Below are 24,296 nucleotides of genomic sequence, written 5' to 3' on the forward strand. Positions count from 1 at the left end.
TGTACACTGGAAGGATTGGAATGCAAAGATGTGTACACTGGAGGTGGTTGAATGTAAATATGAGTACACTGGAGGGGTGCAATGTAAGTATGTGTACACTAGAGGAGTGGAATGTAAGTATGTGTTCACTGGAGGGGTGGAATGTAAATATTAGTATATAACAGGGGTTGAATGTAAAATATATGTACACTGGAGGGGGTGGGATGTAATTAAGTGGTCTTATGTTATGCTGCTTGAATAACACTAATGCCGGCTTTAGGCACTTTAAAGAGTTGAGCAGAACAAGTGGTGGTAGAAGGGGAACTGAGACTGAAGGAAACGGCAGGTTGGTGGGAAGAAGGAGTTATCACCATGACAGTAGCCCATATCCGGTGCTTAATTTATTAATAAATGCATGAGGCCAAAATGTTTTACTATACACTGATGGGGTGGAATGTAAATATGTGCTCTCTGGAGGAGTGGCAGAATGTAAATGAGTGTACACTAGAGGCAGTTAAATGTAAGTATGTGCATAATGGAGGGGGTTGAATGTAAATATGAGCTCGCTGGAGGAAGTGGAATGTAAATATGTGCACACTTGAGGGGTAGAATGTAAATATGTGGACACTCGAGGGATTGGAATGTAAATATGTGCACACTGCAGGAGGTGGAAAGTAAATATGTGTATACCGGAGGTGGTTAAATGTAAGTATATGCATGCTGGAGTGGGTTTAATGTAAATATGTGCATGCCGGAGGTGGTGGGATACAAATATGTATACACTGGAGGGGGAGGAATATAAATATGTGCACCTTAAGGGCAGTGGAATGTAAATATGTGTACACTGGAGGGGTGGAATGTCAGCATGTGTACCATAGAGCTGTGGAATATAAATACGTGCACACTGGGAGGGGGTGGGGTGTAGGTATGTGTACACTGGAGCGGTGGAATGTAAGTAGTGTACACTGGAGGCAGTAGAATTTAAATATGTGCACACTGGAGGGGTGGGATGTAAATATATGTACTTTGGAGAGGTGGAATGTAAATATGTGTACACTGAAGGGGGTGGAATGCAAGTATGCATACACTGGAGGGGTAGAATGTAAATTGTACATTGGAGGGGGTGGAATGTAAATATGTGTACACTGGAGGGGTTGTAATGTAAATATGGGTACAATGGAGAGATTAGTATGTTAGTATGTGTACACTGAAGGGGTGGAATGTAAATATGTGCACACTGGAGGGGTGGAACATACATTTGTGTACATTGGAGGCAGTGAAATGTAAGTATGTGCATAATGGAGGGTGTTGAATGAAAATATGTGCACACTGGAGGCAGTGGAATATAAATATGTGTACACTGGAGGGGGTAGAATGTAAATATGTGTACAATGGAGAGGTTGGTATGTTAGTATGTGTACACTGAAGGGGTAATGTAAATATGTGGCCAGTGGCGGGGTGGGATGTAAATATGTGTACACTGGAAGCAGTGAAATGTAAGCATTGCATGCTGGAGGGGGCTGAATGTATATATGTGCACGCTGGAGGGGTGGAATATAAATATGTGTACACTGGAGGGGTGGAATGTAAATATGTGCACACTGGGGGAGTGGAATGTAAATATGAGTACACTGGAGGGGTGGAATATAAGTAAGTGTACACTGGAGGGTGAACTGTAAATACGACCACTCTGGGATGGGGTGGAATGTAGGTATGTGTACACTTGAGGGGTAGAATGTGAATTGTATACTGATACTGTGGAATATAAATATGTGCTCTCTGGAGGCACGGCGAAATGTACATTTCTGTACACTAGAGATGGTTAAATTTAAATATGTGTATAATAAAGGGGGTTGAATGTAAATATGGGCACACTGGAGGGAGTGGAATGTAAATATGTGGGCACTAGAGGGAGTGGAATGTAAATATGTGCACACTGATGGGAGTGAAATGTAAATATGTGCACACTGGAGGGGTGGAATGTAAATTTGTGTATACTGAAGGGGGTGCAATATACGTATACGGACACTGGAGGGGTGGAAAGTAAATACATGCACACTGGGGGTGGAATATAAGTATGTGTACACTGGAGGGGTGGAATGTAAGTGTATGCACACTGGAGGGGTGGAATGTAAGTATGTGTACCCTGAAGGGGTGGAATGTAAGTGTATGTACACTGGATGGGTGGAATGTAAATGTGTACACTGGAGAGGTGGAATGTAAATATGTATACACTTGAGGGGTGGAATGTGGGTATGTCTACACTACAGGGGTAGAATGTAAATATGTGTACACTGGAAGGATTGGAATGTAAAGATGTGTACACTGGAGGTGGTTGAATGTAAATATGAGTACACTGGAGGGGTGCAATGTAAGTATGTGTACACTAGAGGAGTGGAATGTAAGTATGTGTTCACTGGAGGGGTGGAATGTAAATATTAGTATATAACAGGGGTTGAATGTAAAATATATGTACACTGGAGGGGGTGGGATGTAATTAAGTGGTCTTATGTTATGCTGCTTGAATAACACTAATGCCGGCTTTAGGCACTTTAGAGAGCTGAGCAGAACAAGTGGTGGTAGAAGGGGAACTGAGACTGAAGGAAACGGCAGGTTGGTGGGAAGAAGGAGTTATCACCATGACAGTAGCCCATATCCGGTGCTTAATTTATTAATAAATGCATGAGGCCAAAATGTTTTACTATACACTGATGGGGTGGAATGTAAATATGTGCTCTCTGGAGGAGTGGCAGAATGTAAATGAGTGTACACTAGAGACAGTTAAATGTAAGTATGTGCATAATGGAGGGGGTTGAATGTAAATATGAGCACGCTGGAGGAAGTGGAATGTAAATATGTGCACACTTGAGGGGTAGAATGTAAATATGTGGACACTCGAGGGATTGGAATGTAAATATGTGTACACTGAAGGGGGTAGAATGTAAATATGTGCACACTGGGAGTGGAATGTAAATATGTGCACACTGGAGGGGGTGGAATATAAGTATATGTACACTGGAGGGGTGGAATGTAAATACATGCACACTGGGGGTGGAATGTTAGTATGTGTAGACTGGAGGGGTGGAATGTAAGTATGTGTACACTGGAGGTAGTGGAATGTAAATACATGCACACTGGGCTAGTGGAATGTAAATATGTCTACACTGGAGAGGTGGAATGTAAATATGTATACACCTGAGGGGTGGAATGTAAGTATGTGTACACTAGTGGGGTGGAATGTAAATATGTGTACACTGGAAGGGTTGGAATGTAAATATGTGTACATCGTAGGTGGTTGAATGTAAATATGAGTACACTGGAGGGGTGCAATGTAAGTATGTGTACACTGGAGTGGTGGAATGTAAGTATGTGTACAGTGGAGGGGTGCAATGTAAATATGTGTACAACGTAGGTGGTTGAATGTAAATATGAGTACACTGGAGGGGTGCAATGTAAATATGTGTACAACGTAGGTGGTTGAATGTAAATATGAGTACACTGGAGAGGTGCAATGTAAGTATGTGTACACTGGAGGGGTGGAATGTAAGTATGTGTTCACTGGAGGGGTGAAATGTAAATATTAGTAGATAAGAGGGGTGGAATGTAAATATGTGTACACTGGAGGGGTGGAATGTAATTAAGTGGTCTTATGTTATGCTGCTTGATTAACACTAATGCCGGCTTTAGGCACTTTAAAGAGCTGAACAGAACAAGTGGTGGTAGAAGGGGAACTGAGACTGAAGGAAACGGCAGGTTGGTGGGAAGAAGGAGTTATCACCATGACAGTAGCCCATATCCAGTGCTTAATTTATTAATAAATGCAAGTGGCCAAAATGTTTCTTAGATGCCCGCCACAGATGCTACTGAATGTTGAGGTTGCCAAATACCATGTCTCGTCTTGATCCCACATCCAGGGCAGGACTGGGGGCCCAAAGCAGCCTGGGCAAATTTTGTCAGACCAGCCCCTGTACGTAGCATAGCAAGCGAGCAAGCCTGACCCCTAAAATGTGGATCTGAAGGGAGTTCTCCCCCCAAGAATTTCGGGGAAAATGGTTAAAATGGTGCATTCTACAACACAATTCTCATTACATATTTAATTGTATTAGATTGTAAAGTACTGTACATGATGACGTTACAGTGCACCAGGATACGGCAATCTTTGATGGGGCTCTTCAATGATTCCCTCACCATCACCCTCTAACAGTGCCCCACATTTCTCCCTGGCCCCTCTCTCACATGTATTTCATTTGTTTTATCGTGCCTCTCATACCAGTGTAGAGTGTCAGAACACTTTACATCCCAGACAGAGACAATGAATAATATGAGTGTAAATCAGGGTATGGAAGATGTCAGGTAAGACAAAGGAGACTACTAGGTGTGGATTCACATGTAGTCCATCCTGGTAGGCATATTTTAAGAGTGCTTGGTTTTAGGAAGAACAAACTCAGGATTAAAAATGTAACTTAGGGGGCGTGGCTTGGCGCCGTAGGCAATGGCAGCGCCTGAGTGAGGCTCCGGCTGGACACCGGGAGAACTCCCTTTCTGCATTCACAGTTCCTGCTCTTTGGTCCTGAATCCCCGTCGGAACACTTCCGCCATGTAGTGGAACCTTCGTGGACCTTTTTCCGACGTCGGAGGCTGAGGTATTTGCGAGTCCGCCTTCAGGGACGCTCCGGTATTCGTGGCCGCCATTTCGCGGCTCCAGTCACGGAGCAGTCCCCTGGTGAGGGCGTATGTGATTTTCCCCAGTGTGAGCGCTCTCCTCAATATGCCTGCAGTCCGCCTCTGACTCCCTCTCCAAGACCGCGCTGCATGTCTCGCCTGCTCTGCGCCGTCCGTCAGCAGTAAAGATTCTCCTCACACAGAGTGACCGCCATCTTGCGCGTTACGGAGTCCTTCAGCCTGGAAAGCGGTATGTTTGTCAAGCTTTCATTTTTCCTCAAGGCTTGACTTCTCCTGCACTTTCTACTATCTGGATACTTTTTGAAACGTCTTTTGGTATTCCTTTTTCGTTTTAATACCAGCAGGGACAGCAGTTTGATTAATGTTCCCACCAGTCCTTATGTTTACATGGGATGTCTTTCAATGCTGCAGATGCATCCTTCCTGCCTTCTTCTAATTTCGGTGGCGCACTGGTGATGTGTCCTATTTACAAGCTTTGCGGTTTTTGACTTTCTCTGCATTTCTGATGAGCTCTATTTGCATTTAAGCCTCTCATGAACTTTAAAGCAGAATTTCATTTTCTTCTGTGACACAACTGGACGCACGCTCCCACCTTCATGCATTGCGCGCTCTATGTGTGCACGTATATCCTCATTGACTTTTCTCATTATGCCTGAGTGGGTTATCTTTATATGAGCTCCTTCTTTGTTTTCTTCAGCAGCGCACCTTCTTCACTAAGGTTGTGACTAGTGCTTTTGCTTGCTACCATCAAGTGTTTGTCACTCTTCGTCCCAGGCTCCTTTACATGGGAAAACAACAACACATGTCTCGCTTTTCATCTAAACCACCTACAAAGGTGGCTTTTGTCAAGAACTCTAAAGTTTTTTCAGCTTTGTCCCAAATGGAAGACTCCCTTCCACCTTCTGACTCGGAGGCACTCATGGAAACGCCATCTCCTACTTCTTCGGGAAAAGTAACTGCCAAACGACTCAAAAAGCATCCTCCGTCTCCACCTAAATCATCGTCACCTGTTTCCATGGAACTATTATTGGAGGAAATCCGTTCTTTTCGTCCTTTCCTTGAAGAAATTGGAACTTTACGCCCTTTCAGGGAGGAAACTAATACCAACATCCAAGTTTTAACGGACAATTGGTCTCAAATTGAAACGAGAGTTTCTACGGTGGAGCAATCTGTTGCATCTTTTCAGGAATCTCAAACTAAAGTCACACACCTGTCTTCACAGGTAGGAGCTCTTCAGAAGCAGGTGGAGGAGTTGGAAAATAGAGGCAGGCGTAATAATCTTCGCATTTACGGTCTGGCGGAAAATCTTGAAGGGTCCGATCCGCTTGCCTTTTTCAAGTCCTTCCTTCCCAAACTGCTCCATTTACCACAGGATACCTCTCTCAACATTCAACGGGCGCATCGTCTGGGCCGTTTGCCCACATCCCTCTCCATGTCACAAAGGCCACGAGGTGTCATCCTTTATTTCCTGGAATACACTGACCTCCTGAAAGTTCTAGCAGCTGCCAAGGCTCTTCCCAAATTGTCTTGGCTGGACTCTCCATTGTTCTTCGCCCAGGACTATGCTAAAGCAACTGCTAATCGTAGGAAAGCTTTCTTCAGCATGAGAGAGGCCCTCCGTGCCATGGGTGCCCGCTATGGCCTGTACCATCCATGTCTGTTTAAGGTCACTTACAATAACAAGACCACCACCTATGAGGATCCTGTGAGACTGCAGAGTTTCATTAATGCGCATCGTACTTCTACCATGGATACCTCTGGTCCTTCGTCCTTCTCTCCTGGCTGACTTTCTGCACCACACGTCTGTCTCAAAATTCCAGTTTTCATGTTGATGCGCTGTTGTTCGCTTCATGTTTTTGGCTGACTTTCTGGTTATGTTAGCAAAGTTCTTGTTCTCCTCATACGTTCAGTTAATGTGTTTTCCCCTTTTTGAAATTCTATGCTGTTTGTTTATTCTATTCCTTTTTCATATTGTAATGCATTTTACTAAGTTTCGTTCCCTTCTACTCATTTTTTTTTTCTCTTTTTTGTTATTGCTCTTTGTATTATTGTCTCAGTTTTACCCTGTCTTTGTTCCCGCAGGAACTCCTCATCGTACGATGTCATCTCCCTGGTTCCTTGCCCGGCTGCCCTCAGTAGTGTTGCCTTCCCTACCTGGCTCCTTCCCCCCTCAACTTCTTCTCGTACTTCCCCTTAGTAGGTATGTTCTTTTCATGTTTTTTGCACCTTCCTTGTTTTTTGTTCCTCTTTATTTCCCCCTCCCTCATCAATGACTTTTTGTTTTGCTTTACGATGATGATTTCTTTCCCCTCAGGTTATATTACATCTTTCCTTCCCTTCTTTTCTATCTATTTCTTAATCCTATATCCTTCCTTCTGTATTCCTTTTCTACTTCTTACTCTTTACTCGTCACTTTTTGATCTCTTTCCTCTTCACATTCTCACTCTTCATGTATATTTTTTCCGTCCTCTACAGTTGCCTGTCATCTTTCTTCATCTCTTTTTCCTCGTTCATCCATTTATCTCTACCTTCTTTTCTTCGATTCCTCATTACTTCTTTACATCATTGATTGTGCACTTTTTGGCGTTCATGTTCATAATATGTCTTTAAATTTGGTTTCATGGAATGTTAAGGGTATGAACTCCCCAATCAAGCGTCAACGCATTTTATCTCACTTGGCTAAATTAAATGTTGACATTGCGTTTCTTCAAGAAACTCACCTTTCGGACTTAGAATCTGACAAACTCAAGAGAGGTTGGGTGGGTAACGTCTTTTTCTCAAAGGGTGATGGGAAACGTAATGGTGTTGCCATTTTATGTCGTAGGTCACTTCCTCTAACGGTTCTCTCTCAAGAATCGGATACTAATGGCAGATGGATTCATGTCAGACTATCCCTTAGAGGTGTTCCAATCTCTCTCCTTAATGTTTATGGCCCCACGGCCGGTGAACCCCTTTTTTGGGTTGATCTCTCTCCCCGCATCACCCAATTCATGGATGATAACTTCATCCTTGCGGGAGATTGTAATCACCCCTTTGATCCTTTCCTGGACAGGAAGTCCGATGCCAATTATATTCCTACGAAATCGCACAAATTGTTCACCCAAGCTATTTCGCAACATAAGCTTGTGGACTCCTGGCGTTTATGTAATCCAACTTTACGAGAATTCACTTTTTACTCCCCTCACCATCGGTCCCAATCACGGCTTGATTACATTTTTGTCTCCCACGCACTTACTCAAACTCTTCATGCTGCAGAAATTGGCCCGATTTTACTTTCTGACCATGCCCCTGTACTGGTCAGTCTCGAAATTTTACCCAAAACGGATGGTCCTAAACGGTGGCGTTTCAACAATGCCCTTCTTTTGGATCCCAACTTTTCTGCTTCTTTTTCTGCCTTTTTTGATGAGTTTTTCCTCTTTAATGATATCCCACCTATTTCGAAACACACCCTGTGGGATACCTTTAAAGCAGCTGCTCGTGATTTTATTATTACTTTTGTTGCTAAAAAACGTAAATCTGCACGCCAATTTACCAAAACCCTTCTTTATGACATTAAAAGATTGGAACACGCCTACTTCACTTCCCATTCCTCAGATAGTCTGACATCTCTGGTTGCTGCCAAACTTAAATTTAATGAACAGTCAACTGAAGACGCATCTCTGTACTTGCTTAAATCTAGTGCCAAGTTTTATGGTGGTAGGAACAAGGCCGGGAAGATTCTTGCAAATTACTTAAAAATCAAACAAAATAAAGTCAATATTGAATCAATTTATGATGATACTGCCCAGTTACACCATAAAGATGCTGACATTCTTGCTACCTTCTCACATTTTTACGAGTCCTTATACACTTCAGATACACCCACTTCTCCTCAGTCTCTTACTCACTTTTTCTCTACCATTCAGACCCCCCCTTCCTTCCCTCTTGACTTGTCCTCCTTAGAATCCGATGCCTCGCAGCCAGAATTGGTTGCTGCTCTTCATCGTTTGAAACTGAACAAAGCCCCCGGCCCTGACGGTTTCACCGTTGAGTTTTATCTCCACTTTTCGACGCTTCTTATTCCAAAACTCCACTCCCTTATATCCTCTTTTACTGAATTAGGCACTTCTTCTGGTACTTTTTCGGATGCCCATATTTGTCTAATCCCTAAACCTGGCAAAGATGTCCAATATTGTAAAAATTACAGACCTATTTCACTAGTCAATATAGATTACAAAATCTTCGCTAAAATGTTGGCAATGAGATTAGATCATCTGCTCCCTGACCTGCTTGGAGATGAACAATCAGGCTTTGTTAAAGGCCGTTATATTACAGATAACACGAGGCTCCTATTTAACATCTTAACAAAATCTTCTCATCTCCAATCTCCCCTTGCAGCCATAGCTTTAGATGCTGAAAAGGCATTCGACAGAGTCGAATGGTCGTACCTTTTTCACACCCTTAATTGGTTTGGATTTGGTCCTAAATTTATCTCCCTAGTCTCCTTGTTATACTCTCATCCCCGAGCTGCAGTTTTCGCTAATGGCCAAATTTCTCCTTATTTTGACCTCGGTAGAGGTGTCCGTCAAGGTTGTCCCCTCTCACCCTTCCTTTTCAACCTGGCCCTCGAACCTTTTTTATCCAAACTCCGTCAAAACCCTAACATTACTGGTTTTAGTACTACAGAGCTTTCCGTCAAACTAGCTGCTTACGCGGACGACATTTTATTATTTATCTCGAATCCTACTGTTTCCATCCCTGCCTTTTTAGCGGAAGTACAACATTTTTCCTCAGTCTCTGGTTATAAACTTAATAACGATAAATGCGAAATTTTACCTTTAACGAAGTTTACTTTTAAGACTGATTTCACTGCCTCAAACTTCACCTGGAGTCCTTCCAATATTAAATACCTAGGCTCACATATTACCCCCTCAATTCGTGACACTGTTTCCCTTTGTTTAACCAAGTGCATCCAGAAAATATCTGATCTCACAGCTAGGTGGCATCCCCTTTATTTATCCTGGTGGGGCCGCCTTGATACAATCAAGATGATGATCTCCCCTATTATTCTTTACACCTTATCCAATATTCCTGTCCCCATTCCGGCTAAATTCCTCACAAAAATAAATTCAGTTTTATCTTCTTTTCTTTGGCATAAAAGCAAACCTAGAATGTCTTTAGCTAGACTCAGTCGTCCTCCCTCCGAGGGTGGAGTCAACTTTCCAAATTTCTCTGCTTATCATAAGGCCTTTTTGCTTCGTCAGTCTTCCTTCTGGTTACAAGACCCTGATTCTCCATGCCCTCTATGGACAAAGGTAGAGCGCCTTTTTCTTTCTCCATTTTCTTTTGCTGAATGCATCTCTTTTTCTCGTAAGCCTGCCTCACTTCTTACCCCTATTCATAAATTCACCCTCAAACTCCTCCTTTCCTCTCACTCTCCGGCCCCTACTTGCATTGCTGACTTTCTCTCCTCTACTATATGGCATAATAAGTACCTTCTGATCCGGGGCAAACCCATTCTATGGAAGTCTTGGAGATCCAAAGGACTGCTTTGGGTTTCCCAATTGTTTTCACGTTCCACCTTCTTACCCTTTTCCACTCTTCGTCTCACCTTTCACCTACCCCTCACTTGTCTTCCCCAATATCTTCTCCTCAAGGCGTCAGTCATGGCCGTGTATGTTACACTCCCTGCCACTCCTCCTCCTACATCTACTCCAGACCCTATTGCTCACCTTCATTCCACTCTACTCACCCTTCCAAAAGCTTCTGTTCTTTACAAACAGCTTCATGTACACGCTATTCCCAGACTTAAGAGCAAAGTTGAGGAGCAGTGGGAGACTGATCTTTCCCTCTCTTGGCCGACTCCTCTTTGGGATAGGATCTGGTTAAAGATCCGTAAATCCTCCAGGGCTGCTTCCTTAACGCAATCTCTATTCTTCATTTATAACCGTCTATTACACACTCCTTACACCCTTCACCTACGTTTCCCTAACACACCCGACACTTGTTGGTCATGTACTTCCCCACATGCTACCTTGTTTCACATGTTGTTCCTTTGCAAGGATGTTCATACCTTTTGGTTACAAGTTTGGGCAAAAATTAATGTCATTTTTTCTACTACTATTCCATTTTCACATGCTCATGTTTTCCTGGGTAGCCTGTCTTCTTGTTGGGACTGTCATGACCTTAATGTTCGAATTGTTGATTTATTATTAGCGGTTGCCTTTCAACAGATCACGATCAATTGGAAGTCTGCATCCAGTATTACTTTTAAAGCTTGGTGGTTTAATGTACTTCACAACCACAGACTCGATACTGCTTTTGTTTTTCCTCCACAGCTGGCAACTAAACGTGCTGACTTATGGCTTCCTATTACATTGTATTTAGATAAATGTGCACTTCGTTCTTTCCGCCCTCGACCTGCGCAGCAGGAAGTACCTAAACCTCCTTGATACCCTTCACATTACTTTCTATTTAACCATTCTATTTTACTGCATAGCCATATTTGCATTCTATTACATTACCTATGTATTGCACCCTTTATTTTTTATGCTTTTTCCAAAATGATTCACCTTTATATTTTGTATGTTGTCTTGATTTTGTTGCATTGCATTGCTATCCTTTTTATTATTCCATCATTGTAAGTTTTTATTTCCCTTCCCCCCATTCCCCTCTTATTATTTCTTCACCATTGTTCCCTTATTAGTTTTGTCCCTGATTTGTATTATTACCATGCTTTTCTTTAATAAACTTGATTTTGAACTGAAAAAAAATGTAACTTAGTGGTTAGGGTTGGCTTTGCTAATATAAAATATTTTTCTACGCAAACAAACATTTGTTTTAGCAACATTAGGATAATGAAAGCCTGGGAAAAAGCATACCTTTCTAACCTCTTGGATGGCAGTTCATCGTAGCTCACTGTGCTAGATTATTAATTTAAGAAATGCACAGTAATAAAAGTATCTCTGTGACAAAAGGCTTAAAGCACTGATCTAGGCATATAAAATACAGTTCTGTGATCTGCGCGGTACACATTCTTTGCAGCATGCATGTTAACCCTCTGAACTACCTTAAATGAGTCAAACCTGACACTGCACAAAACCCCAAACTCTCTCCAGCAGTGAGGTTAATCACCATAGATATCTTGACACTTTTATTGCTGACTATACAAAGAACTCTGGAGTGGGTGCTTTTAAAACCATAACATATTTCAAAACGCAGAGAGGCTGGAAATGAAAGTGAGGCAGAGTGGATTACACTGACCGGCTGATTTTGTAACCTGGGGACTGATATGAAGCACTGCTGCAAAACCAGCCCCAATAACAAAACCGCCCCACCCCCCATTAACAAAACCAGCCCCCTTTAACAAACACCCCTCCCCCACCCTTCCAACCTCCTGTTGTGGCTAGTCCGGCCTCGCCCATGGCCCACATCATGCTTCTTTCTTCTACCGCTCTACACTCCCAGCTCCTCTACCTCACTCTTGAATGGGTTGTACATCTCCGCTGTGTCCCTTTGTCGCTGTTTCTTCCTCTTCCTTCTTTTCCCCCACTTATTTTTAGCCTTTTTCTCTTTTGTTTGGGGTCAAAGTCTGATGATGACTAATACGTCTCAGCGCACAAATATGAGTGTCGGTGGACTTCACTTGCAACCACCGGCTCAAATTAAGCACTGCCCACAGTCCTCTGAGAGAGGAATTTATGAGCTGAGGGCAACAGGAATAAGATCGGAGGCCGCAGAAGCAAGTTATAAGTTTCCTCTTGCAACGTTATTCAAGTAAGTGAGGAGTCAAACTGTGAAAGTAGGGGATGAGGAAAAATGAAAGCCTTCAATATGAGTACTGGAGGGTTCGGGTGAAGGGCAGAGCTGAAGGGAATGCTCCTGTCTGCCCAGGAGAGCACTGTTTGCTCCCCATGTCCACCTGCAGGAGGTGAGCAGCGGCCATCCTTCGATGCTGCCCCTGCTGCAGTGCAGGGGGCCCTGATAATTAGGAGCCTGGAGAGACTCAGAAGAGCAAAATAGGGAATTTCGCCTGGAGGTGCTGGTACGTGGGGTTTACAAGTGAAAAAAGAGTGAAAAGTGTCCAAAAAAAGCGTAGCGTTCGACTTGTTAAGAAAGAACGAGATTACTTATTTTGGAACTATGCAATCCAACATTGTAGCTCACAAGCCTACATTTGGAGTGGTCTCTGAAGTTGATCTTATGTTTCACAATGATGTTATCATCTCCAAATAATTTCACAGAAAATGGGTAATCGAGGAAAATAAATCTATCTTGTTTTGGTTAGTTACTGATAAACTCGTTGATCTGTTTTCTGACTATTATTCCACATGAATGTAATATTTGGCTTTGTTGTATTTAAAATGTTAATACATCACAAGTAAGAGCATGGCCTTTCATCCTGAGATTTTCGAAGGAGGAATGTTTAATTGCTTTTGGCTTTTTTAATGTAATGCATGTATCATGTATAATGTGCTTTTTTTTATTATTAATAGTATTTGGCGTTTAATGGTTTGTACAGATAGTTGGAAGTCTTAAACACATTTTCCAATAAAAACAATGGAAGCAGAGAGAGGCACTGGCTTATGACTACATTGTATCATTAGAAGTTATTAATTTCTCAGAAAGTGCAGTGGCTTCAAGGAACAGGCTCCCCGCACAACAGATCAAAACTAAGAAAGGAGTGAATTCAAAAAGGCCTGCGAGATGCTTCTAAGAAAACATGGCCTACACAGAAGCTACAAACGCAAATCAGAATGGGTGTGTCCAGTGGTCCGATGCAATGATATACTTTGTAAATTGTATGTTACAAACTTCTGAAATTGTTAGGCCTTCTGGATTTTTCGACATAGAAATGCTCTTGCAGCGTTGTCAGAGGCAGCAGTGCTGAATTTCCCACATTTGGGGCCCTATTCACAGCGGTATGTTTGGCCATAAACATGGGGTTACAGATGAAATTAAGTTATTAACACCAAGCAGAAATTCACAGGATTCCTGGCAGGTGTCAATGCATTTAGGATTGTGCATTTCTCTGCCATTTGTGCCGAGGAGGCATTCCAAGATATGGTATACCTTGGAACTTTGGGAACACTCGAAAACATATGCATTAATGACATTCTCAAACTCTACTCTTTACCATTCCCACCCTTGAAATGTTCATAAAGTTGCTGCAGCTTGGATTAACCCTTTCCAGGATGGAAAGGGGAATGGGTCATCTCCACCTTTGGTCGGGTTAGAGGAGAAGTGCTTCATCCATGGGGACAAATATGTTCCCCATGTAGAAAAAGAAAAGAAAAAGTGCATTTGCGTAGGGCTCTCCATTCCTACTGTGTGGAATTCTACACTTTCTATAGTACCGTAGAGGAAATCTAAGAGCCTAGGAGTAGTCAAATTGCATTTCCAGAAGTATGCCTGAAACCTCCTTCTGAGAAGGTTTGTGAATAGAAAAAAACCCTGTAAAAGCATGCTTAGGTGCAGCGGTAAATCTCAAACAGTATATTTACTTTTTTCCGTGTATAGGGCCTGGGGTGTCTCGTTTATAAAAGACCTCCTGATGAGTGCAAAATATTCTTTGGCTGGTGGAATACTGCATCCAGATAAAAAAATGTCTGGCACCTCACAGACATAACATAGACTCTACTACCAGATCCACCCACCGCTCTCCCAATTTCCCTGCAGGCCAGCACACGTGTGGTGTCCCGGACTGTGAAAAACCTCTTGAGTCAAAATACTCAAAATGTCAAAATATGAGAAGTTGTGAGACAAGGAGAGCTTCAAAAAATGGGTAACTTGCATGCTCAAACGCTTTGTTTAAAACAATTCTTTCTTTTTGTGAGGATTAACAAGAAGTATCTACCAAAGCATAGAGCAGTGGTCCAATGCCAAGCATGGTAGGTCAGTACTGTGGAGCTCCCAACATTCCAATGTTCTAATACGTATTATGCTTTCCTAGAATGTGACAGAGATGGCCTGAATATTTTCTAGCCTTCTCGTCTACCTGTAGCCTCATCCAGCCAAGGTAAAGTATGGGTATGAAAGAGGGAGAAAACCACCTTTGCAGAAAAAGGTCAGTCACTGAGAAGGAAGCCAGAGTTTGTTTTACGCCGTCTGCTTGATACGAAGCCAGAGGAGGAAATTGCTGCAGTCCATTCAATCATGGGAGAAGTCGTTTTAGACACGCAACACACAGTTAATATGGCAAATAGATCAAGAGAGTCCAGATGATAAAGATTCCTTAGTCGTGTCTTGTCGTTTAAAGAAATTAAATTCATGCCGTGCACAGAATTCCGCAATTGTAAGTATGTTTTATGCTTTTTTTATTGTTATTTTAATGAGTGATAATCTACAGTTACCTTCAGCGGTGGCTTCTTCGCTAAGGCAGAGGAGAGTAGCCCCACTGAGTTCAAAGGAAAAATAAAATGATAAGGACGCAACATTAATAATGTTATATTATTATCATTTAATTTTTTAACAGAGCCCGAGCCAAGTTAGAGTGGGGTGGGGCTTGGTTGTCCTCACAGGGAGGAGGAGTGGTTGCTGCACTATCAGTGTGTATGATGGATTGTCCAGACGTCTTGGGCCGGCCAAACCGTCATGCGCAGTTAGCATGTTCTCCACCAGCTGTATTGCACAGCCTGGGTGGGGAACATGCAAAGCCTCCCACTCCCTAACTGAGCGCCAAACCAGGGCACTCAAACCAATCATGATGCTTCTGTCATGCTGGTGAAAGCAGCGTCGTGATTGACTAGGAGAGTCTGGGAGCCTGTGTGCTTCCTGCTTCCTGGAGACTACAGAAGAGGACGGAGGAGAGGCGGCGACCGGCAGGTACGCGAGCTTATCCTTTCTTTATATTTTATTTTTATGGCAAGGGGTAAAGAAAAAATAAATAAAACTCTCCTTGTTGTCACTTGTTGTCCTTCTACTCCGGACGGAACAGGAAGTACCCAGGCTTCACTAAGCCAATGACAACGCTGCAATGCAGCATTGTGATTGGTCTGAGCGCCATTGTTTGGCGCTCAGCCAGGGAATGTGAGCCTGGGAATATTCTCCACCAAGGCTGTAATGCAGCCTGGTTGGAGAACATGTAAAGTGCGCATGACTGCTTGGCCGGCCCAAGACGCCCAGCAAAACGTTCATGCGCACTTTACAGAGTGCCCACCACTCTTCCCCCTGCCCTGAGAGCAGAGCAGCCCCACCGAGCTGCTGCAGGAGGAACAAATAAAGTTATTATAACAACGAGGTATTATCATTTTATTTTTCTTCATTTCCACTGCTGAAAGCAGTGGGGTGACGCTCCTCCACTTTAGCAGAATAGCCGCCACTGCCAGAATATTGAGTTTTAAATGTTGTGCTGCAAAATTATCATAACCGTAATATTGATTTCTAAATTTTTATGAAAGCCAGTATATATGGGTAAGTATAGATTCACAATTCTCAATGCCACATCATCTACCTTGACCGTATATATCTTCACAGTATGTCGAAGTGTGACTACTAAACCCCAGAAGGGCCATAATTTGACTTGCGTTATTTCATTAACTTTGTTCATTATTTCCTCTCATATTATCAAGTCACTAAGAGAGTTTGACAGAATGATACCTATTCTCAGAGTCTGCTATGTGACCTACAAAACTGTGAACTCATGCACACCAGCAAACCTAGCAAGCAGGATCAAGGATAACAGCATACTCTCATCACATAACCAGGAGGCTCGAAACAAGAAATTGCAAGACAGAAAAGACCAGATACTTTTGGGCCAATTTACAAAGTTGCAGCTCAAAATCTCTTGATTATGGGCTACTGTGTATACGTACCGAGTGTAAAATGCATTTAAAAATGTGTAATTATTTGCAACAACAACATATAATTGTGCTGTATAACACCCTATGCAATACAATTGATTGGGAGTGGGTGGATCAAGGTGTGACTTACTTTGGGAGATTGTGAACGTCCACACACATGTTTCTGAGCATTTGCTAACACCTGTTCAGTCATTTCCCACACTGGAAATGGTCAGACATTTGTACCGGAGGTGTAAACAAATGGATTCCTCCAGAAAGAAAAATGCTGCCCCAGTGAGGGAAAAAATGTGTAATTGCAGAGCCAGCAGCTTTCCTCCAATGTAGAATGTTGTTGTGTGTACAACCATGCTTTGGGGAAATAGCAATGTGTAAAAATGCCATTGCCCATAATCTGTGATTGCCACATCTTTCCAGTGGCACTACTGGCAATTTTGTGTGTGATTTGCAAGAAAGTAAACTAAACAGACCGATGCTGCCTACTCATACTCCTTGACCTATCGGCAGCCTTCAATGTGGTTGACTACAAACTGCTCATAAATCCACTCCGAGCAAGGATTGGAGCCGACGAGGTGGTGCTACAATGGTTTACCTCCTTCCTACAGAACCGCTCCCAACGAATAAAAATGAACAACTTCACGTCCGACCTACTCCCCATAACTAGGGGTGCCCCACAAAGATCAGTTCTCTCTCTATCACTGTTCAACATCCACATCGAGCCCCTCAACGCCATACTAAAAAAAAGCCAACATCCCCTTCCACCTCTATGCGGATGATACCAAGATTTACCTAGAAACATCCAGACATAGCTCCTCTGCCACAGGAATCTCGTCCAGTGAAGAATATAGACACTTCAACAAGAAGGCATTTTCATCGCCTGCCTTTTGATTCGCTCCTATGATCCCCTCCAAGCCTTAACAGGAGTCCACACAAGACAATGCTTCTTATTGAAAAAATATGTGTCCGATGGCATCATGATAAATGTTGTAAAGCGCTCTGATACCTTTGGGTCTGGCTAGCGCTATATAAGACTCCTAAATAAATAATTAAACAGTACATATACACTTGTTTGCAGGAATACTTTTATAAGTACCGATTTACTTCTATTTTTGTCAGTCATGCTCAGAGTCCTCTCTTACCACACAGCAAATATCAAAACTATACACACAGATCCTGCATCCTCCATTCCTGATTCACTTTTTGCTGGAAGAAAGATAGCTAGCTAGAAAAGATACATTCTTTATTGTGCGATTATTTAAAATCATAACAATAAAAGCCACAGATGCATGTTTATATTTAAACTACGTGACAGATACTTTTGTTGGCCTAATAAGAGGCTTAAACATTCACAAGTTACCTGTACACCTCCTAAGCCGCTTCTAGATAATGGACACTTCCTGAACCTCCCCTCCCACTCTCTGTTCCTACACTCACTTTCCCCATTTTCATTTAGCCCCAGACCCTCTGTTCATCTGTCTGTTCCATCTTTATACACTGCAAATCTGTCTGTGCACTGAAAGATTCGTCTGCTAACAACCATTCGCCTTGCTCAGTGTGCACCTCTAAATGCCAGAGCAATCGAGAAGAAAGCTGGCCCGGCCTTCTACCTCTAAGAAGTCTTAGAGCAAAAATCAACAAAGATAAACCAATAAACAAAAAGTATTAGGGAGATCCTCCTCAGATCTGCCCCTCTACCGATAAAGACATTAAAAGGAAAAGCTGCAGAGCATGCAGATCACTTAGATACATGGTTAAGAAGAAGCAGAAATAAAAAATTAGTTCTTAGCAAACCTGGAACAAAAAGATTCAGTCAACTATGAATTATGTGTAATATGTCACACGATAAACAATTCTAAATCAGCCATAAGTGAGAACAACTTTGTAAAGATGGCAACTGGAAACCGCATTTGACACCAATAAAGGATGCTTTGAGAGAAATACTTTCAGGACACCTGCAGAACTTGAGCTATCTATGGGTGATGCTAGTATCTGGACTGGGCGTCTCCAGTGTTGGGGCACAGGAGGTGATATATACAAGAATTTCAGGATTACCAGTGACTTAGTAAACAACTGCCATATAAAGTCCCTATATTCAACTAAAACAAGTGGATAGCCAGAAAATTTGGTATTTCCTCTCATGGACCAACTTTGCATAAAACTTTCATCTTCTAACCATTTCTAAAAATTATTAAAAACCTCGCTGACAATATTACACAGACTCTAAACATAACATAGGCTAATGAGGACACAAATAACACCATTGAGGATCAACCAGGTTCTATTTACAAGATCATGAAAGAAGGATTAAATGGACCCAAACATTAAAAACAAAGTTATTGTGTCGCCTAGCAAGTATTTTGAAAGAGAATCCTTAATAAAATGACCCAACCACAACCTACTAGATCTGCGGTTCCCAAAGTGTGCGCCGCGGCACCCCGGTGCGCCGTGATGAGCTACCAGGGGCGCCGCGCCGCCACGCAGGATGTGGGTCATGTAATTGCAGCCTAACATTGGGGGGGGTGGGCGTTAAAATGCCACCTTCAGAATGATTTTGCCCAGCACAATGCCACCATACGCATCCGTGCGAACGTACGCACGCTTTGTACTTAAGCAGTGTAGTCTCAGCATTACTCTCCCAGGTGGTTAGCAGAGCACCCCATCGACCTTTCACCTCACCAAAGGTTTGCGTTGGTCATGCATTGAGTGAGTCTATCCGTCTCGAGTCGTTTCCACTAACACTATTTAATCTATGATTACCAAAGTCAGTTACATCGCTAAAGAAAGCATTTGGCCACCATCCATTAGTCTGCTTCTGCCAACTTTAAGAAGATTTTGAACAAATTTTTTAGCAACTTTAGAGACAATACATTGTTGGGGACAATTACACATAGAGTGTGCGCGAAATCGCACACAAAAAATCCAACACTAAAAGTCCTGCAAACGATATTTTTTTGTGAGAGAATTGAAACCTCATGTATTCTGTGTTCTATGGCTTCGAGACGGTCTATCTCTTAATAGGTGTTTTTCTCCAGTACATGATTTTGGCTTTTCTTGTTTTCTGGCACTGGAGGGGTGTCATGTCTACCTCTCTTGTATCCTGCTGTTTGGGCATGTTAATCACTTGCTGGTGTTTCATTGTGTGCATGCAGGGAGCACATTCTTTGATAGGTCCTAAAATGACATTGATCAGCACCAATCTTTTCACTTAAATTATACCAGATGATTATCAGTGCCATTGCTTCCGAGAATTCTTTGTGGAGCCTCTGATGTTTCTCAATTAATCCTGTTTGTCTTTCACTCTAGAAGCATTTTCCTTTTTTTTTTTTAAATTTAAACTGAGAGCCTCGGATTTTTTTTCCTTTGTTGTGGGTCTCCCACAACAGAGATGCAGAGGTTGGGTTTTGTTTGGTATTCCATGGCACCAGTGATTATGCCGTTAAGTCACTCTTGAAGCAGGGGGCTGTTGGCACTGTTGCCAGCCGGACATGCCAGGCGGCTAGTGCAATATTTCCTGTCGACAGAAATGACAGGAGTGCAGGTTCAACATTGCCTGTGAAGGCTGTAACCCTGCGGTTTCCAAAGTGTGCGCCGCGGCACCCCGGTGCGCCGTGATGAGCAGCCAGTGACCAAATTACAAAAACAAATGTTAAGTTACATGAGGCAGTAACGTGAGCAAACAAAATACAAGAGGTAGCAAAATGTACATTACAGGAGGAAAAAGTGACGTGTGCAAGTTACAAAAGCGTACAAAGTACAAGTAGAGGTATAGTACTGCAATAAATGGCAGACACTCAAGCACAAGAACAAACGTTACGTAGGCAATGGTGACACTTGTTATTGAACAACTGTTATCTTCTTATTTTGTTACAAATATGATTATAATACCTTCATTGCGTCCCAATTACTTAAAGGAAGACAACAGGAAGTACTCCCGAGGTCGGGCTTACATCCCGCTCACAGGTAAAAAACAATGGTGGGGAGCCACAGCCAACTGCCGATTAGGTCAAGGGAGCCACAGGTCAAAAAAGTTCGGGAACCACTGTACTAGATGAACGCTTCCCAGACACATGGCCAGAAGCAATGAGCATCCCAATGCTGAAAAGTGTGTATGACCTGGGCCAAACAAAAAACGGGTATATTTACTATGGATGAGAAATCTTAAAGCGGAAAGCGGACATACCCTGGAGGTTTATGGCACCAAAAATAAGTAGGAACTTGCTAAACAGGAAACATAAGTTGAAAAGATCGTTTTTCTAGGAGTTTCCTGAACTACAAATGATTGGTTACAGCACAGAGATGGGCTGGAAAGGGCTTTCACATATTCGCTGCTGCTACTGAGAAGGTCCCGTCCCTGAACCGAACAGTTTGAGTTTGGGGTATTGTTGTGACAACAGCATCACCAGCAAACATATACTTCAGTCTTAAAAACCAACGAGCACTTCATTTCGTCAACAACAGTTTGCACAAGAGCCAATCAATAATACTCCTCAAACTTAAAACCAGAGATTACATGATTCAATCAGCTGCACATTGAAGCTAAACTGCATAGAAAGTGTCGGGGTCGTGGGGCGCATCTTAGTCCAACCTTTAGACCTTTTGCATGCATGCATGGCATTTATATTTTTATAGCGCTTACTATACTATACTTAGGCCCAGATTCATCAAACAAAAATCAGCTCGCAAAGGGGCAGATTCTCAAAATCTGCCACTTTGCGAGCGGTATTTTTGAATTTGAGATGCATCATCCCAAATGCAAAAAGCACAATTTTAGAAATCGCTAAATTGCGATTCATTGCATTTAAGGAATCTCAAATTGAGATTCCTTAAATGCAATGCATGAAAGTTTTTAAAATAGCGAAATCGCTAATAGAGCACACAAATTACCATGAAGTACAACTTCATGGTAATTTGCAAAAACTTCACTAAAGTGCATTTTTCAAAGTTTCATGTTGCGCAACATATGTGCACATACCAATTTCAGGGGTGCAACAAGGTGTCCTTTGGACACCCCTGCACCCTTGAAATAGCAATCTCAATTTGTGAATCGCTAATTGCGATTCGCAAATTGAGATTGTCTTCCCATTCATTCCTATGGGCCTCTAGGCCCATAGGAATGAATGGGGAGGTATTCCTTAATTGCGACTCGCAATTTGCGAGTCGCAATTAAGGAATTCTAAGAAATCGCTATTTTTTAAGTGATTTCATGATGCATTCCATTTTGCAATTCCGTAATTGCGAATCGGTATATTTCGCTATTAAGGAATCGCAAATTGGGTTGTTGATGCATCTGGGGGTTAGTATATAGGCATTGAAGCACTCTTTCGGCGAGTAGCATGCTACTCTGGAACCCATAATGGTTTAGTAGTGAATTAGTATAGTGAAAATATCAAATTAATTTGAGTGGTGGATATGTTGATCTTTTATTTGGATTGAGAAGGATAGTGGAGGGATAGAAGAGGAGGAAAAGTTTGCATTTATACAGCGCTTCCTACACCTGATAAGGTGTTGAGGTGCATTTTCGGTGAGTGGCACGCTACTCTGGAACGAGAAAGGATTAGTGGTGAATTAGTCTAGGGAAAAATTAAATTAATTTGAGCGGTGGACTTGTTAGTCTGTTGTTTGGATTGAAAAGGATAGTGGAGGGATGGAAGAGGGAAGGGCTTGCATTTATATAGTGCTTGCACCCCTGATGAGGTGTAGCACTTTTTGGCAAGTAGCAGGCTACTCTGGAACCCGAAAACGATTGGTGGTGAATTAATATAGTGAAATATGAAACTAATTTGAGTGGTAGATATGTTAGTTAGTTATTTGGCTTGAGAAGGATAGTGGAGGGTTAGAAGAGGGGGGAAAGGTTTGCATTTATATAGCGCTTGCTGCACCTTATAAGGTATTGTATAACATAACATAACATATAATCTCCCCCTTTGGTCCCGGTATGTTCCAAGTAGCGCCATGAAACCCCTGGGTGTACGTGCGCTCTACAAGCAACTTATAACATAACACAACATTGTAGTGCTTTTTTGGCAAGTAGTACGCTACTCCGGAACCCATAAAGGATTAGTACTGGACTGGTATAGTGAAATATGAAAGTAATTTGAGTGGTGGATATGTTATTCAGTAATTTGAATTGAGGAGGATAGTTAGAAGAGGGAAAAAGGTTTGCATTTATATAGCGCTTGCTACCCCATATACGGTGTTGAAGTGCTTTTTCTGTGAGTAGCACGCTACTCCGGAACCCTTTAGCAATGACCTTACACTTGCGGGTGCTCAGAAGTCTGCCATTGGAGTTGCGCAACGTTAAGAACTCTGTACTCTTAGAAGTAACAGAAATTGTAAAACTTGCTCAAGATTGCTTGCTGGTGATAAAAATAAACAAAACAAAATGTTTTGCCAGAGATTTTTGCCCGAGAAACTGTTTCTGAGTATGGGCTCTTTCACAAAAAGTAGACTAAGCAGAGTTGTTTTGCAAAACTCACTCTTCAGAGATTTCAGTCGCTTTTTTGAATTTCCTATTCTTGTATAGTTCCCAAAGCATGAAAACACTTTTTTTTTATCCTTACGTTGCTCTAAGCAATGTTTGCCAGCTTCAAACACCCCAACACTCATAACAGCAAAAGTAGTGCTAGTATAATGCCAAATGTCTTGGAAGTAAATGGCTTGCTATATGCAGATAACTAGCCCTTTCCAGTATCCACCAGAGAACACTACAGCACCGTCCAAAGCTTCAGGATCAGCGAAACTCCTGAACAAAACACACAGTCACAAGAAAAATAACACAAACTTTTTTTTTTAATAGTAGATAGTCGAACATACAACAGATTATTCTTATTTGGGATTCATAAAAAACGCATCTGGAAGTTTTAAAGGGGATTCGTCTGATGTATAGAATAAAGCTGTTCTTTAGAGAGCAAAAAAAGCAGTGTTCAAAGAACAGTAGGTTATAATGTTCAGCTACCTCTCCTATTACTTGTTGATTGTATGCTTCTGTGTATACTTGCCTTTGGCCTTATACAGCAGCCTGAAGCCTTTTCGGCTAGGTTTGCACTATACAAGCACTGCAGACATACTCGGTCTTGCATCCCGAACAACCACCAAAAGCTGGCACTCCAGAAAGTTCTGTTGTTTAATGATGTCAGCCATGTCTCCTCACTCACCCGATGGCCCTGTTAAACTACCACAAAAATACAGCAAGTAACAGCCCTGTGCCTATTAATTTACACCTAGAAACAACCACTATATTTAAATTTACAAATAAAATTAATGCAGCAACTCGTACAACATAAGCTCCCCATTCCGACCCTCCAGTCGCAAAGCTTGGGGGCCATCATTAAACAGGGATCATCAGGCAGAATAAGGTACAGGACCCTGGACAGCGTTAGCACCTGCATAAACTGGGGCTACATGAGCACAGAAAGCAGGGCAGAATCCGACGCTTTTCTTGAATGTTCAGTTTCGGATGTGTATTTTTCAATCAATCAATCAGGGGTTTCTATAGCGCACTACTCACCCGTGAGGGCCTCAAAGCGCTCTATCTTTGAAGCATCATGCCACGTTAAGAAGGTGGGTGAAACTACCTAGGCCACTAGGCTGATGATTCTGTGCCTTTGAAGGAGTGCAGTGAGACCCATCCAGAACCAGCCGCTTCCTTGTCAGACAATCCGCTGCAAGTGTTTGCTAAATTGTAGGTTGTAGTAATGGCCCGCCCCGCCATGTGAGTGGAGGAAAGCTTCAGATTCCTTCGATCCTAGAAATCTGAAGCAGGGGTCTTCAAACTGGGTGGCGGGCACCCTTTAGTGGTTGCTGGGGCCACAAGCAATCCCAGTGGGAGAAGGGGGCGGGCTCTAGGCAAAAGAAGCA

Source organism: Lissotriton helveticus, chromosome 3_1 (genome assembly GCF_964261635.1).
Source record: "Lissotriton helveticus chromosome 3_1, aLisHel1.1, whole genome shotgun sequence".
NCBI classification, from domain to species: Eukaryota; Metazoa; Chordata; class Amphibia; order Caudata; family Salamandridae; genus Lissotriton; species Lissotriton helveticus.